This window comes from Macaca fascicularis, chromosome 20 (genome assembly GCF_037993035.2).
Source record: "Macaca fascicularis isolate 582-1 chromosome 20, T2T-MFA8v1.1".
In the NCBI taxonomy this organism is placed as follows: Eukaryota; Metazoa; Chordata; class Mammalia; order Primates; family Cercopithecidae; genus Macaca; species Macaca fascicularis.
Window position 1 is genome coordinate 8,121,819 of NC_088394.1, and position 17,442 is coordinate 8,139,260.

Genomic DNA, 17,442 nt, shown 5'->3' on the forward strand with positions numbered 1-17,442 from the left:
ATTCTCCTTAGAGAGAATGAAACTGAGGTTTTAAGAACTTGTATGTCAATAGACATATAATAGCAGCTGCAAAGGTATGATCCAGAGCTAGGTCTTCACACCAAGAAGCAAGACTCCAAAAGGTGTACTCCTCACTGTAGGTGTACTCAGGGGAGTACACCTTTTGGAGTCTTACTGTTTGTGTTTGAGGCATACCCTCATATGAACCAGAAAGAGTTCCCAAATGCCCCATCACAACTCCATCTTTCAGGTGGCCTTGAACGAGCAGGGCTGAGTCATTGAGGAACAAGAATAAACTCTGGTGATCCAACAAATTCAATTCATTTGACCTTTATTAAGCCTCTCCTAAGTGAAAGGCATGCTGCTCTGTGGTTCAGGGAACTCAGAAATGAGAAGGGTGTTTGGTTTGTTTTGCTGCAGTGCACCTGTGGGGGTAAAAAGAATAGTTATTCAAGCCTAAAGAGTAACTATTAATTGTTTTTTAGTCTCCTTGTGATAGCTAACAAGTATTGTTGATACTTGGTGTACCAGTGCCTATGCTAAGAAGCACTTTACATTCATTATCTCGGTGGTTCCCAAATGCAGATCCACGGACTCATTGGATTCTGTAATGACATTTTCAACAGACTGCAGCTAAATGAGAAAATTAAGGGCAATTTAGTGAAAATTTTAATAGACCTAAATTTAATCAATTTGAAGGACTGTCCTTTATTTTCAGATTATGTCCTTTTTTTTTTTTTTTTTTTGCATTTTGGTATAAAATGCTGTTTCTTTTATTAAATGCTAATGATAGTAGACAGCGTATATGAGTTTATGTGTGTATGTATTAATGTACTACCTTGGCAAGAAATTTAAAAGCTGTTAATTTTCATGCAATCTCTTTACCATTTTTAAACTTTTCTTAGAACTGTCCATGTATTTGAGGGCTAGGGGACAAGAAGTCTGAGAATCATTGTAGTTCTCTAAGGGTGCTACCACTGACCCCATTTTACAGATGAAAAAAAACTAAAACTCGGAATGATTAGCTCACATGCTCATGCTCACAATAGCTTGCAAGTAGCAGAGCTTGAATTAAAACCAGTTTGTGTGTTTCTGAAGATGCAGAACAACTGCAAGATGGGCATACGGCTGCTTTTGCTGCAATGAATAGGCTCCCTAGCCTGCCCCTGGCCATGGATGTGGGCCATGCAACCATTTTCAGAGTCCTGGGACTCTTTGGGCCTTTCTTTGGCGTGCAGACTGGAATCTACAACAGCTTTAGACATTCATGGTGTTTCCTAGGAGCTGGTTTGCGGCAGTTCTGTTCCTCTGCTTGCAGGAATGCAGGAGTTAAGAGGAGCCTAGCCTTGTGTCCCTTCCCTCTGCCCCTGAGTCCTGTGTTTCTGTTCACCCTCAAAAAATGTGAGCTATGTGTAGAGGTAAATGCAGACATCCTGCTGAGTGGCATATAGCAGAACCCCATGTTGGGGGAAGAACTGGGTTGAAACATCCCATTTTCCAACCTTGTGCTCCAGGGGAGCTATAGTCAGTAGCCAGTGAGACGACAGGAGGAGAGACAAGGCTCAAGGGTCAAGGGAGAAGACACTGTCTGTGCCTCCTGAGCTGCCTCCTCATTGTGCCTGCAGGGAGGAGGGAAGGCAGTTTGGGCCATGGCTTATAGGAGCAAAAAAGGACAAACTCATTTTCCACAACTTCCTGCTTTACATGTGAGACTTGGTGTAAAGACAAACTACCCCACCCTGTGAGATGGGTAGTTGAGAATCAGACATACCTGGGTTTTTGCAAATCAGTTGCGTCCCTTGTCTTCTCCAGAAACGTATGCAGGTTTCCAACCTGGCAGTCAGTTTCTAAGCAGCCTTGGCACCTGAGGAAGGGGTAGGACGAGGATCTGGGTATTTTTATTTTTATTTCTGATGAGATTAAGCAGAAATCGTTGTACCTGAGAAGTTATGCTGTAAACGGATACGAGATTCTGGGTTACTGAAATCCTGTATGGACGCTAAGGTGCTGTGTAGCTGAGTCCATTCTCTTTTTGGTTGTGGATCTTAATTATCTAGAATATTGCAACTCAGTAGTGGCTTTAAGCAGGTTTTCATGTACTAGCCAGGGAAAGTTACCACCATTAAAAAAATTATTCTTTAGGAACATGTAGCCTGGGGGATTTATAATAACAACAATCATAGTAGTACTTGTAGTAGCAATGATAATAATATAATTGTTTCATTTTATTATAAAAGTAATACACAGACACATTCTTATTGTGAAAATCCAAGCAACATAAATCTGTAAAGAATAAAAATTGAAACCCCCCAATCGCCCCTCCTCTATTACCCTAGATCTAAAAGCATTTATTGGATTGACTTATACCTTTCCGGGCCCTTTTGCATGCACTTCACATGATTGCATGTATGCCTATTTATGCACATACATATGCATATGTAGATGTCTATATGCATGCACACACATATTTTTAAAGAATTGTGGAGTTTTGCTGTTTGTTTTGGTTTGATTTTTCACATGTGAAATTTTATTATATATATGCTGAAACTTCTTAGAGATCTTTCTTAGAGATTTTTCCAAGGAAAAGCACACAGATGCCCCTCATTCTTTTTAACTGGTGCATTGCATGCATGTGCTATACCTTGTTTTATCCCCTATTTCCTCTATTGATGTTTATTACAGTTGACCCTTCGACAACATGGGGGTTAGAGTCATCAACCCCCCACAAAGTAGAAAATTTGTGTATAACTTTTTTTTTTTTTTGGAGACAGACTCACTCTGTTGCCCAGGCTGGAGCACGGTGGGGTGATCTCAGCCTACTGCAACCTCCGCCTCCTGGGTTCCAGTGATTCTCATGCCTCAGCCTCCCAAGTAGCTGGGACTACAGGTGCCTGCCACTATGCCTGAGGGCTAATTTTTGTATATTTGTTCCAAGACGGGGTTTCACCATCTTGGCCAGTCTCCTCTTGAACTCCTGACCTTAAGTGATCCACCCGGCTTGGCCTCCCAAACTGCTGGGATTACAGGTTTAAGCCAACATGCCCAGCCCAAAATTTGTGTATAACTTTTGATTCCCCCAAAACTATGATTAGCCCACTATTGACTCAAAGCAAACAGTGAATTAAAACATATTTTGTGGGTTATATGCATTATATATATATATTCCTACAATAATGTAAGCTAGGGTAAAGAAAATATTAAGAAAATCGTAAGGAAGGCCGGGCGCGGTGGCTCACGCCTGTAATCCCAGCACTTTGGGATGGCGAGGTGGGCTGATTACTTGAGGTCAGGAGTTTGAGACCAGCCTGGTCAACATGGTGAAACCCTGTCTCTACTAAAAATACAAAAAGTAGCCAGGCATGGTGGCACACGCCTGTAATCCCAGCTACTCAGGTGGCTGAGGCAGGAGAATTGCTTGAGCCTGGGAAGCAGAGATTGCAGTGAGCCGAGATTGTGCCACTGCACTCCAGCCTGGCCAACAGAGCGAGACTCTGTCTCAAAAAAAAAAAGAAGAAAAAATAATAAGGAACAGAAAACATATTTACTACTGATTAAGCAGAAGTGGATCATCATAAATGTCTTCATCCTTCTCATTTTACATGAGGTAGGCTGAGGAGGACGAGGAAGAGGAGGGGTTGGTCTTGCTGTCTCTGGGTCTCTCACGTGGCAGAGAATTTGTGCATATGTGGTCCTGTACAGTTCAAATCTGTGTTGTTCAGGGGGCAACTGTATTTGCTTTTACAAGCAATGCTGGAGTGAATATCCTGGTTTATGTATCATGTGTCTAGCTCAAATATTTCAGCAGGACAGATATCTAGAATTAGAATAGTTACTTTGAAAGATGTGCATATTTTAGATTTTGGTAGTGAGCACCAAAATATTAATACCATCTGCAGGACTGTACCAGTTTTGACTCCCACCATCTGTGTTTGAGGTTACCCATTTCTCCACAGTGATGTCAAATCTATGTATTATTGGTGGGCATTTTATTCATTTAATTGTTTGATTTCATTTGTTAACTGATGTCAGTCTTTTAGGCAAAAGATGGCTGTAAACTGTTCTAAACCACCAATGTAATTTTGAAAAGCGCATTTGTAGTGGGAGCTAGTTGTGAACTGGGTATTGCCTGCACTTGTGTTTCTGCTCTTGCAAGCGTGGTTTATTTTTAGTCCTGGACTCACTGACAACCCACACCCAGGCTAGAAAGCTAGAGGAGTCTGAGGGTCCTTTACACAGAAGCAGGCTCTAATCTCGATCCTGTCATTACATGCAAAGCTATTGCTGCTGAATGGTTGGAATTGGTTCTGCCTGGGACGCAGCCCTTTACTCTGAAAAAGGAGTGCTCTGCTCATTTGAGCACTGCCAAAATCCTGGGCCCTCTGATTCAGTGTCGTGGAGTGATCATGCTTTTGCCTAGAGAAACTGTGTCTGAGAAATGGAACTTCTGCAAAATACAGCTCAGAAGGACCATCAGGGGCTGAGACCTCATTCTAGAGGCCAACAGGCTAGCTTAATGTCTACGTTAGAAGTGCCAAACTTCTCACTGCTACCCCTAGTAGATTGACCCATGAGAACTCCAGAACTCATGTAGACATGCTCCTCAATTTACAATGGGGCTATGTCCTGATAAACCCATTGTAAGTTGGAAATATCACAAGTGGAAAGTATCTTTTCGACATAGGATATTTTCACCTTACCATGGATTTATCCAGATGTGACCTCATCGCAAGTCGGGGACCATCCGTATTAAACAAATCTGAGGCTTAGGCAATAAGATTGGAAGAAGCAGGCTGCAAGGGGGCTTTCTTGGAGCTGAAACTGCATTTTTCAGAGCAAGTGTGCTTTTTAGGTAGATTTCCCTGCCATCTGCCTTACCCTGGTTTCCCTAATTCCCAGATCTTGATCTTGTCTATTATGCTTCCCACAGCACTCACCACCATCTTTTGTACTGTACTTATTTCTTATCTGTATTATTTACTTTCTGCTGCCCCTCCTCCAGCCACTAGAATGTAAAGTGTCTGATGTCAGGGACCTTTGTTTGTCTGGCCCCACTGATACAGACCTGGGGGCTAGAACAGTGCCTGGAATGAGATCAGCACTAACTAAATACGATTCAGGTGTTCGAACAAGTCAGTGAATCAAAGTGCTTTTGATAGAGATAAATAATAAAGTTTTCTAAAGATACTTTCATGCTCGCTTTAATGAAGATAGAGACTATGTCGTCGCCCACATTAAATTTGCAAGTGAAAGTAAAATATTTCTAAGTCACACCTTGGCGTTGCCACTGAGCTAACCCCAGTATAGATGATTACACTGAAGTTCAAGTCTTTCTTTCTAACTGGAGTTTTTCTTGCTCTGAGGTATGGCAACTCTTATAGAAAGTATTTTTTTTTTTTTACTGGAATGTCTGCTATTTTAACACCCTTGGGAAGTTATAATAAATAGTTATGAAAACAAGAAAAAAATGATTTCCATTCTTCTTTTAAACTGCTGGCAAATTTGGGGGAAGAAAAAGTTACAATATTATTTTATGAGTCAAAACTTGGGTAGTTGCCTTCTGCCTAAGGAGGTTTCATTTGAAGATGACATTATTCATTGCCAATCTTCCTGTGCTTTTTCAGCTTCCTGTGGGGTATGTATAACCATTCCATTAAGGGTCCTTGTAGCTGAAATGCAGGCAGGGTGGCCCTTGAATGAATATGAACCCGCGTGATGTTGAATGGCCATTTTTTTGTAGAGAGATAAAAGTGTTTTCTTTCCCCACTTCTCCCATTTATTGATGTTGGAGAATCATGCCAGAGCTAGTGGACTTGATATGACTCTTTCTCAGTCTCTGTTGAGATGGAATTCAAATTCGCTACCCCCAGATGCTGCTTAAAAGACTGGCAAAGTTTTGTCTTCAAGTGAGCAATGGTTGTGGATATGATGCTATCATTTGATCTGGGGTCATTGGATGCCCTATTCCTGATTAAGGAGCACTGATGTTATCAACGAGAAAGTGTTCCTCTGGGCTCCTTAATATGGTTGCAGTGTTTATGGCGAGGGGACTTGTCCCTGTGTTTGATTGTGTTTGCATGCACTGGTGGAGGGATGTTCAGGCTTAGTTATCCAGAGAACAGAGCCTGACTCCAAATAATTTTGACGTGGATTTAGGTCTGGTTCTCATTGTTGTGCTTTGCAGATGTTCAGTGTGTCTGAGTGCGAAAACCTAAGTTGGAGGGAAAGTCTGAGCCGTTATTGCAAGATGGATCTGTGGGGATCTAATCACCACTGAGGAGTTCCAACTTTGGGGAGAAAACGGACCGGAAAATCTGTATTGTCTCAGTATAGCCAAAATCAGTTATTGGGTCTTTACATAATTTATTTGTTTTTCATTAAACCATTCAGATAAAGTCTTATTAAAGTGCCATGTATTATTTATCATGTTTCTTATGAAAATGAGCTGAAGGAAAAAATTCTCTCCTCTTCTTGGGGTATTTACAGGCTTTTCCAATGCCAGCAAGAGAAAAAAATAAATAAAGGAAAGCAGTGCGAATCCGTCAGTACAGCAGATTGCTTGAGGCAACAGTAAAGAATGGGAAAGGGAGACTGAGGATTGGAAAGGCAGAATGGTTGGTCTTTTACTCCATTTGTGCTCTGTGGAGTGACTTTCTCTTTAGTTTTGTGAATTGCAAAAATAAATAAAGGCAGGTAGGAAGTGAGAGAATAAAAGAGGGAATTCTTGTATTTGTTAATCAAAGCTTGTGCCATGAATGTGACTTCTGATGCAACATACAGCAAATGTTTTTCAAACTAACCACTGCCAGCACCCCCTAATAAAAGCAGTACAGAATAGCAGCCTCTACTCTACCAATCCCCTGAATGAACTTCTGCGTAGGGCTAAGGGGTTAAAGATGCTACTGTGTCCCTGCTAAATTGATGGGATGTGTGAGTCCCAGAATGGTTGGAGGCACTGGTTCTGCAAGATGAAAAGTAGAAAGAAACAGCGGGTTGGGGCCTAGTGTTAGGCAGAGTGAAGACTTCATAGTTATTTCAAACAGAACAACAACAAAAAATAGAGCCGTGGGATAATTAGTTTTCTTTTCTTCAGAAAGCATTTTGATTAGCCTGCGAAGTGAGTTGTGCCTTGTGAACTGATGGCTGGGTTCAGAGCCTTCATTTGGCTGAGGATGTCGGGGTGAGCCCTGAGGAGGAGGGGACATTTGGGATGTCCCTGGTGGCCAGTTCCAGCGTTCTGCCCCAAATATTCTTTTGTGAGAGAACCCCCATCCCCTCCCAGGTAGGGCTCCGTCCTGTAGGTCAGTGAGAAGATGTCAGAAAGATTTCTTTCGGGAAACCCAACAATCCAAAAAGATGCTGTTCAGACAGCTGATCCCTTGGTCTGAAAACAAACAACAAAAAAAGAAAATCCAATCATTGGGTCAAAATCTATATTAAAAAAATATGGCTACTATTCCTGATCACGATTTTATTGCTGCCAAGTATGTGCTTTTTTTTTTTTTTTTCTGTGAAGACCAAGGACGAGTTAGAGTCTTAATATTTTCTTTTGATTTGCAGATCACATCCTATTTTATTGCATAAAGACTAACGAAATCTACTAATGAATAATTATTACTTCATAAAATAAAGGGGAGGGGAGACCCGCTTGCAAGAGCAGAATGTTAATTTGACCAAGGAGGGCTGGACAGGCAAGAATAAAAAATAAATAAATAAACCATTGTAATTTGCTCCCTGCAGCCGACGGAGTAATCTCTTATCAGACACGGACTTCCCTACCCTGTGCATTTATAATTTGAGAGGAGCGGGTGTTCTGGGCTGGGAGAAGCCCCCTTCTAGTCGCCCCGAGCTGGCACGTTAGTCCAACAGGCTTGATTTCCACGCCAGCCTGGGCGGTTGCTCTCATTGAACAGCTCAGGGGCTGGTTCGCTGTGCTCGGGGCTGCCTGCCCAACCAAGGCGAGGCACAGAGCGAAAGCTGCGCCCCAAACGCCTGGGGGTGCATCGGCGCCTCAGTGCGCTGCTGGGGGGTGCAGAAACCTTCTCCCCTCCCTCAGCCCGAGCTCCCTCCTGCTCCCAGCCCCTAACGTCTCAGCACTCCACCTCCTGAGGAGGGGAAATCCCTTTTCTGTGTTTATTTGGCAAGGAATCGGGCAAACGCACCGCCACCAACATCTACCGCTGTAGGTCCCAGCTGGGCCTTCGCGCTAATTGTCCAGCTCGCCTGATGCCGGGCACGCGGGGCGCTCGTTTGCCTGCTCACCGGCGGAGGGTTTTAGCAGACCCAATTTAAATTTTGGTGAGTCTTTTTTTTTAAAACAAAAAATAATAAATGATTTTTTTTAAAATAGGCTAAGGGGAGGGAAGGAAAAAAAGGAAAAAAAAAAATCTTTCCCCTGGACCCATTTGACAAATGAGGAGACAGACAGCATCAGGACCAACGGAGTGAGCTTCAGTGTGAGTCAAAACCTCTCTCTCTGTCTCTCTCTCTCTCTCTGTCTCTCCCCCCTCCCCCGTACCTCCGTCCCACCCCTTCCTCCCCTCCCTTCCCTCCCTCCCTGGCGCTATCCTTGCCCCTCTCCCATTCAGCCTCCTCGGGCGGGCAGCGCACCCCCTGCACCTTCCAGAGAAGTTCCCTCTGCCCATTCTCTTGTCACCTTCACAGGGGCATGGGGTAGGGGGCCCCTTCCACTTTCCAGGGGATCAATAAGCAGGCCCAACAACCCAGAAAAGCCAGACGACCGCGCGAAGGGAACCAACTAGTTTCCAGGTCCCCGCAAGTGTTTTAGTTGGAGGCAGAGGAACGCCGGGATCTAGCACATCCCCAGGCAGGGAGAGCCAGGGAGGAGGGACAGGCGGGGTGCGGTGGGGGGAGGGAGGAAGAGAGAGAGAGAGAGAGAGAGAGAGAGGAGAGAGAGAGAGAGAGACAGCGCGAGCCACCAGTCGTTGACTTAGATAACCAGCAAAATTAAAAAGAAAAAAAAAAAATTGTAGCGCCCAGGCAGACAGCAACGTGATTGCATGCGAGCGTCCCCACTCGGGCTCGGCGGGCGCCAGAGAGACATGATGCAGCATCCTCTGACGGGGGCCACCTGCGTGGCGCTCCCCAACGTGGGCATGTGTCCCCAGCTTTCGTGTGCCTTGACTTTTATGTACTTACAGCAGGTAAGGCGCGCGTGTGCCCTCGGTGGCTGCTTTCCCCGGGGCTCGGCCAGATGGGTCCCCGTGCGTCCTGGGCTGCGCTTCGATGCCTTATGGGGGTTCTGAGGAGGGGGCTCCCGCGTTGTGAGGGAAAGGGTGGATAGAAGCCTCCCACTCTCTGTGTAGCCCGGCACCTCGCGCTGAGATGTTTCTGCACCTGTCTGAATACTTTAAAACCGCTTGATGCCCAGCCTGGGTACCCGGAGTTTGACATGGAAAACTGCCTTTTCCTTGCTACCATCTTCCTTGTGTCAGTGCCTTTCGTGGTGATCTGAGTCTAAGACCCCTTTGATGCTAAGAGTTTGAATCTTTGTGGAGGCATTCCGGTGCCTGCAGTGTTAATTCCGCTGATTTAATAGGGAGTGGAAAGCAGAAGTGTGGTGTGTGTGGTGATGGTGGTGGTGGTGGTGGTGTGTGTGTGTGTGTGTGTGTGTGTGTGTGTTTTCCTAAGTTTGTGTCGTGCTATATTCGGTCCGCATGGGATCGGAGCATTTGAATTTCTGGAGTGTGTCAGCCCCAGACTGCCTTCAAACTCGCTGGCAATGCTGTGATGAAGGTGAGCTGTTTAGGACGTTGTCTTTGTTGGCATGTGTAAGGGTGTGTATTTTTTTATTTTTAATTAATTAATTTATTTTTTGGTGGGTTTTCTTTCTCCCTTTCACTTCTCCTTAGTGGTCTTGCTGAGGGAGTCTGTGTTTGCTCTGTTTTCCATTCGTTGTACACATTTCAGTCTTTTGACACCTTACTCTGTTTCTCAGAATGTTGCCCTGGGACCCTCTCTGCTCTGTCATTCTTTCTTTATTGGAAGGATTGCTTCCTGAGTTGGTTCCTGTGCTTGGGAAATAGCTCAACACTGCCCTTGTAGGGTGACAGGCCAGCTCTCTGTCATTGGGCAGGGGCTGTGGATGTGATCTGAAGGGTTAGAAGGGGTTTTGTCATGCAGATGAAAATCCTTTTCCCCTCCCAGGATCTCCATCCTATTCTGTGAAGAGTTTACGGTGATTATACTCATTTTATCTGTTTTTCCATGGACTCCCTTCAAGAGTACCATTTGTTAATATGAATGTGTGAACAGAACTTCCTTTGCAAGAGTTGAGAGTGGCCCTCTTCCCCAAGACCCTCAATTTCAACCTGTGTTAAAGGAATACATGTTTTTATAAAATGTCAGGATTCTGTGTTGAACATTTGGGTGCTTTTCTATCAAGTTGGTTGCCTCCAGAAAATATTTCTTAGGCGTATTTTCTGTTGCAAGTCTTTTTGAGAACAGTCTTTAAAAAATCTTGGGAACAAATTTGTTCTTTTAAATATTATTTTATTACATTCATCATTGAGTAAATCATGCCAGGAAACATTTCCCCAGAGAGTATTGATAACGTATTATATGCTTCATCTACAATTTCTGTGCCTTTGCTGTGGGTGTGTGTGTAAATGTGTGTGTGTGTGTGCGTTTTATACCAGTTATTTTCACGAGAAGAAAATTCTAATGAGCATTTCTATAGATGCTAAGCCTCAGCTGGATTTATCACATTATTACTATGAGTTGATCTTTTGCCTTTTACATTTACTTTTTTCATGTTATTTATTAATCAACTTGAATATCATTTACCTAACAAGTAGAAAGCTATAGGTACCCAGTGTTCTCTGTTCCTTTGTGTGGTGGTGTTGGTGCATTTTTCAAAAACACATTTATGTTTCTGCTTTCTAGATTATTAAATAGGCTTGCTTATTTGGGCACAACTTAGGAAAGAAGATAGTGACTTTGAGTGAGAGGTTATTCTTGCCATGAGAAGAACAGACATATAAGACAAACACAAAGGTTCTCAGCATCTTCCAGGCAGTCTCTCCCACGAGGAAAAACACCCCTGCTCTGGAAAGGGGAGGCTTGAAGGAAACATTGGCAGGCACAACAAATATTTAGAAGTGACTAAATCAGCATCGTGGTTCCATATAGATGGAGGGTGGATTTTGAAATGTGCTTTGGAATGCATCTCCCCCTCCCCTGAAAGGACTTGCAATGCTATCTGTGAAAGTGTTTATAATGTGATACTATGACATAATGTGGGAATGGTGTGCGTGTGTGTGTGTGTGTGTGTGTATTTTCTCTGAGCTTCACTGAATGCCTGAAGTATAATAAAGGCGGTCATTTATTTTTGCCTGTCTCATTCAGAATTAGGTTTTCTTGCCCTTCCTGGAAGCTCACCGCTAGGGTGGAAATGGTATACCTGGAGTCATCTCTCCTGGCCATTACTGTCATGGTAGTTTGTTTAAAAGTCGCACGTCACTTATTTTATTTAGCAATCCAGACAATCGGCTGATTAAGAGTGTGAAATAGTTCACTCTAATCTCCACATACTACTTATCGATATGATTTATGTATCTTGTACCCAGACATCACTACTATATTTTTTATCTGCCTTTAATCTGTAGCTATTATTGGATCTCTAGCTAATTTTGGTGAAAAGAAGGCTGATCTTTGATCTCAAAGTAAATTGATCAAGTGGATGAGTCAGGCAACATTTATAAGTAACACCTTCACTGAAAACAATTTTATGTTATAATCGTTTAGTAGTAAACATAATTCAGAAGTCTTTGTCATTGAGGTCACCAATCACATAAGATAGTAATCAACCCACATTGATCTTATTTTGGGGCATTTATCATTCTGTTTTATAAATCCACAAACTCTGATCAGTGGCCATCGAGTCTTCCCTGAAGTATATTTTTCTGGAATGCAGTTTCATATGATTATTCCTTATCCATTAGCTAAGGAAAATGACTTCATCAAATGCTTTCTTTGTCTCAGCATGAACATCCAACCTTTCCTCCTAAATTCTCCTGGATTTATCCATAAGACAACTCATAAAAACAAAAATCAATTGGGGTGCCTCAGAATCAGAGTCTACTCTGAATGGCCAAGTGTAAGTGACAACATATCACTTTTGCCACGAATAATTTATTTATTTAGGCCGATGAAGAGGCAACTTTGACGTTTACATTATTTGACTTATCCTGTTTCACTTATTTATATGTTGTAGTAACTTTTATCTAGATAAGTGTTTTCTTACAGCTACGATTTCTTTTCTTTTCTCCTGCTCCTCTCTTTTTCTCCACATCTGAGATGTTACTACAGTTTAGAACTGCAAGGTGGAATAATGCTAAATAGTCCTTTTGGCATCTAGATATCAGACCCAGTGATGTACTCACATAGGAACACACAAATGTGTATACATACACACATACTTACACACACACACACACCCCTAGCATACAGCATATATTTTGTGGTTGTCAACTACTTTCAGATGGAACGGATAAGTAGTCCTTGGAGCAACTGGCTTCAATCTTGCTGTCCAGGGAAAGTCCCTGCCTCAATCTCCTTTCTTGATACACTGCAGTGGCTTCATTGCTGTGTGTTCTTTGACAGTGAATCTTCTTGAAGCTGAACTTCGAACTTACATATCCCCAATACAAAATCTTCCACGTTCCAAAGTAAGTACTCATGGAACCATTCTTGCTTTGAGGAATAATTCTGAATACAATTTCACATTAGGGGGCTTTGCAACAAGCTAGGTCAAAAGAGAACCTATTTTGTTTTCCTGATAGAGAAGAATAGAAAACAGCCACACATACACATGCATATATACACAGGACACAGAAATCTAGAGATGATTTATTTCCATTCTAAGTAACAGAGGACAAACCTCATAGCACCCATCTCATGGTAAGGTATGGTGAGGCAACAGACAGGATGGATGATGAGATTTGTCTTCTGATGCCAACTGCATGTCAGATTCCACCCAGAGCTGGGTTTTTTTTTTGCATTGAGTTTAATGCCCTGAAAGAGGATCAGTAACGTATTAACTTAATTTTCTCTGTTCGTACACCACCATCAGCGTCTCTCAGTACTGTTCTAAGAAAGCTTCTCATCCGTCAAACCCTATTCACTGAGAACCTTTTTATCAGCCTAAATTTAAAAATAAGTCAAATGCTTAAAATCCACATTAGAGGGGGGAGAAGAGAGCCTCTAAAGTGGGCCATGCCACTGTCAATATTCGAAGATTGGTAATTTTTCCCACTTAATGATGATCCATGTGGTTTGTTTTAAGTAGTGAAGTGGTTTGTACAAAGGGTAATTCCCGGTAAATGAAGCCATTGCTCACTGTGGACATCTTCAGATCGAAAGCAATTGAACTGAAACCTGCATATCAACGCTTTCTGTCTTTAATTAGAAAGTGATTCTCAGTGCAGAGAATAACCTGGGGAAGATGGGCTCTCGCACGAAGGCTGCAGGAAATGGGGAGGGTGGCCCCATGCACCAGCCACGGTTATAAATTTTGGAAACATTAGGTAGGTCATAACAATTATGGCTGTGTAGAAAAGTTCAATTCTCATTGCAGTTACTTACCTTGTGTTACTCCATCTGATGATTTATAGGGGGACAAATAGACAAATGGCATTTTATCACATTCTTTCCTTTTGGCTTAATCCCATGTTGATTTATTAGATAGTGCTGTGGACTGGGGGTAGTCAATAGTGTCAATAACGCAGAAAAGAATTAGGATAGATTAGCTTCATGTCTGAATTGTTTAAAGGAATTTAAGTGGCTGGAATGAGCACATTTCCAGGCCCAGGTGGCTCCCTGAAAGAAGAAAGGTTCCTTGGTCTCTTTCTAGTGAGATGTCTTATGTCATAAATTGGTTAACCAGTCTTTCTCGTTTCTCTGATCTTTTCCAATTAAGAGAAGGTATGAAATGTTAGGCTGTTATCAGCCAGGCAAGGCCCACATTTCAGGTGAGTTGGGGGTCATCTGTGCTTCTCCGCTTTGGGGAACCTATGGAGGGCCTCGTGTTGTGGACACGGACTGCAGGGCCACGTGGGCTGTCTCTGCTTTAAAATTACTTAATCCAGCAATCACTTGTGAAAATTGTAAGCATCTGTTCATCCACAGACCAAAGCCTTGTGCCATTTGCCTGCTCTGCCTGCCATTTCGAGGCAGTTTCTGTGTCAGAACATGCAACTGGCCGCTCCTGCCTTTGCCCAGCTGGAGAAAGTCCGTGTTATTAGTGCTCACCTGCCATCTGTTTTTCTTACAGCTGACCCTTGAGTAATTCTCCAGTAGCTGATGGACTCAGGGTAGACAATCTTTTTTAGGGTTTTCTGATTCATTTAACCAGGTTCTCTGCCCCAAGAGGAAACATAATGCTTGTTTATTCATATTGGCCGGGTAAAAACAGTGTAGTTTGTCAGACAAATAATAGTCCTGTGGAAGGGAAATAAATTGCAGCATTGTAAACAAAATCAGGTTGCTGCCTCTGTGCCTAAGGGGGCTGGGTGATGAGCAGGACATGTCATCCTGCGAATGAAGCAGAGCTGACAAGTGTGGGCGTAATTGCCCCATCTGCAGAGACCTTTTTAATGGACGGGGAGAGGTGTCCCAGTGTGCTGTTTAATTCAATTAAGAAAAGCAAAGAAAGTTCAATTCATCAATAAAGTTTCCTATTTCCGGGTGCTGCCCAAGAGAACTCTGCCGGGCTGAGCATTGGCCCATGGCTTTTGGCATGATGCAGCTTGCCTCACCCGGCCCTATTGAGGGCAGCTTTGTCGGATAGGGTCAACTCTCAGGCACAATAGCTCAAGAGAGCCCTGGCCCCGGCCCTTTAACCATGCTGAATACAGGCGAGCTAGAGAAATGAACAATGGACCCACAGGCCGTCTCTGCTGGGAGACACGGCTGGCCAGGGTTCTCCCTGAAGGATCCTGAAATTCAGTTCCTGAGTCTGGCATACAATTAGGAAAGAGCTTGTGTGGTTGGAACGTCCTGGCTCCTGAGAGGGTTTGGGGAAAGAGGCTTTTCACTGCTGTTTCTGATCTTCCTGTCATGCTATAGCCCTGATTGATTGATCCCGGCTGAAAAAGAGCCAGGATTTGGAACCAGGTTTGGGCAGGGAGGAAGTAGAGAGAAAAGGTTGACCAAAACTGTAAAAACTGACGTTAACTGTGGAGCACCCAGAGTCCTGTTGGTATGTTTTATCAAAACTTCATCAAAGGGCATGCTTATTAACATGGAAATAATTAACGTGATCTGGTATTTCTCAAACTTCAGACATTCAGGCACCGCTTCTTAAGTTCTGCCAATCTACCCATTACCAGAGTTGATATCTACTTAATATTTTAAAAAATTAACTTATGTGTTAAACATAGATGTGCCCAAAACAAATAAAACATAGTCATTGAATCACACGTGTGATCACTTTCCCATCATACATGGAAGTGTATGTATATTCATTCACCTGTCCATCCACCCATTCCATGTTGATGGAACTCCTGTTAGGTTTATGGAACTCCAGCTGTACTTCTAGACTCTTCCAGGGAGCAAAGCAAAGGCCCCTGTCCTCATAGATAGTCTGTTATGTTGTTCATCTCTGTGCCATTTTGTGAACCGTGCATGCAGTACAACACTTTGGAACACTTCCACTTGGCCTGCTGGATCGCCTGGGAATCCTCTGCCATGTCTGGTCTGGAATTACTCATTCACCTACCTTGACCCAATTTGCAAGGGGCAAGACTAGAGTTAAGTTCTTTGTGCTGCTGCTTTTTTCCCTCTGCCAGATCATCAGCCAGTAGTGAACAATAAAGGAAAATAGCCATACATTCAACGTCTACATCCCAAGGAGGGCTTTGAGATGATAGGCCTGGGACTGGGAAGCTGCTGTGGTCCTTAGCCCTCAGCCCTCAGCCCTCAGCCCTCAGCCCAGCTCTAGCTGAAGAGCAGTCTTACCTTGTTTTGATCCTTTTCTTTATGTGTGTTTAAACAGAATCAAAATTAGGAAGTGGAACTGGAGTGGAAAGCATTCAGAAAGTTAGTGTGTGTTCCCAGGGATGCAATGAATATTTTTTCTCCCCTTTGGCAGCCATAGAAAAAAGTACAGGCAGCTGTAGGATTTAAGTGACTCCGATTTCCCAGGCCTGATGAGTAAATGCATAAAAGGTTTAGTCTTGATTAGCCTTTTCTTTTTTTGGCATTTGATGTTTGCTCAGGATTCACCTCAACGACCAGTTTCCCCTTATCAAAAACAACAAATATCCCCAGTTTTTCCCTTCGGTAGATTGGCTTCCTCTTGCTCTGCCTGAATCCAGCATGGGGCAAGCCCTGCTCTTTTGGAAAGGTAAGACCAATATTGGTCCCTAAACCCAGAAGGAACAGTGAGGTTTACACACTGCAGTAGCCAGCTGTCCGTCTCAAGTGTCTGACAAAATTCAGATGAAAAACCTGGATCTATTTAGAGCCAGCTGGTGTCAGCTTCCCCCAAAGTATAGTTTTTTTAAAAAAAAGAAGAGAAGAAACCCCAATGTTTCTGAAGTTGTATGTAGGACAGAAATCATGAGCTGAAGGCTTAATCCCAACTCTGTTATTCAATTAGGTGATCCAGCTGAATTGAGCAAGTCACTTTTTTTCTTCTTTTTTTTGATTTGGGGCCTTAATTGCTCCTTCAGAAAAACAGGGATTAGAATAACCATTTAATACTGTTCTTTGTGAGATTAAGTAAGATACAAATGGGAACACTTAGCTCAGTGCCTGGGATGCAGTGAGCAGCCTATAGATGTTTGTTAAAGAAATGAAGGAAGGGCCGGGTGCAGTGGCTCATGCCTGTAATCCCAGCACTTCAGGAGGCAGAGGCAGGCAGATCACTTGAGGTCAGGAGTTCGAGACCACCTGGCCTACATGGCAAAACCCTGTCTCTACTAAAAATACAAAAATTATCTGGGCATGGTGGTGCACACCTGTAATCCCAGCTACTTGGGAGGCTGAGGCAGGAGAATCACTTGAACCCAGGAAGCAGACGTTGCAGTGAGCCGAGGTTGCGCCATTGCACTCCAGCCTGGGCGACAAGAGTGAAACTCTGTCTCAAAAACAACAACAACAAAGAAATGAAGGAAGGAATGTGTTAAAGAAATGTAGGATTTGCTTATTAAAGCTGGACATAAACTTCTGTTTTCCATTTCTCTCAAATTAACATGATTAACGCATCCACGGCCTGCCAAGGACACAGACACAAGGGACTTGGGTGTCACTCTGGAGCTTCTTGATTCCACTACCCTGTGTGGGGGCTCTTCTCTTTCTTCCTCCAGCGAGCTGTCAGTCCTGCTTGTGTCACTGCATTGTAATATGGCTACACAGCTCAATTAATGCTCAGTGGCAGGAGGAGGGAAAATAAAAATTGTCTTGCTCTTGTCAGTAGCGAAG

The 17,442-nt window shown here is 43.2% G+C and overlaps 1 protein-coding gene and 1 long non-coding RNA gene across 3 annotated transcripts in view; one reads left to right on the forward strand and one right to left on the reverse strand.

The window, feature by feature from the left end:
• RBFOX1 (RNA binding fox-1 homolog 1) overlaps positions 1 to 17,442 on the forward strand; it is a 2,485,336-nt gene that overhangs the window by 2,069,697 nt on the left and 398,197 nt on the right.
• Positions 315 to 9,610, reverse strand: LOC135968973 (uncharacterized). Of its 2 annotated transcripts, XR_010584022.2 has the most exons (3): positions 9,157 to 9,379; positions 1,772 to 1,864; positions 315 to 425 (listed from the first exon to the last, which is right to left on the reverse strand). It is a non-coding gene; the product is annotated as an uncharacterized lncRNA (long non-coding RNA). The 2 variants fall into 2 exon arrangements; XR_012429729.1 differs by lacking the exons at positions 315 to 425; positions 1,772 to 1,864 and adding an exon at positions 5,421 to 7,381 and having other exon boundaries at positions 9,157 to 9,610.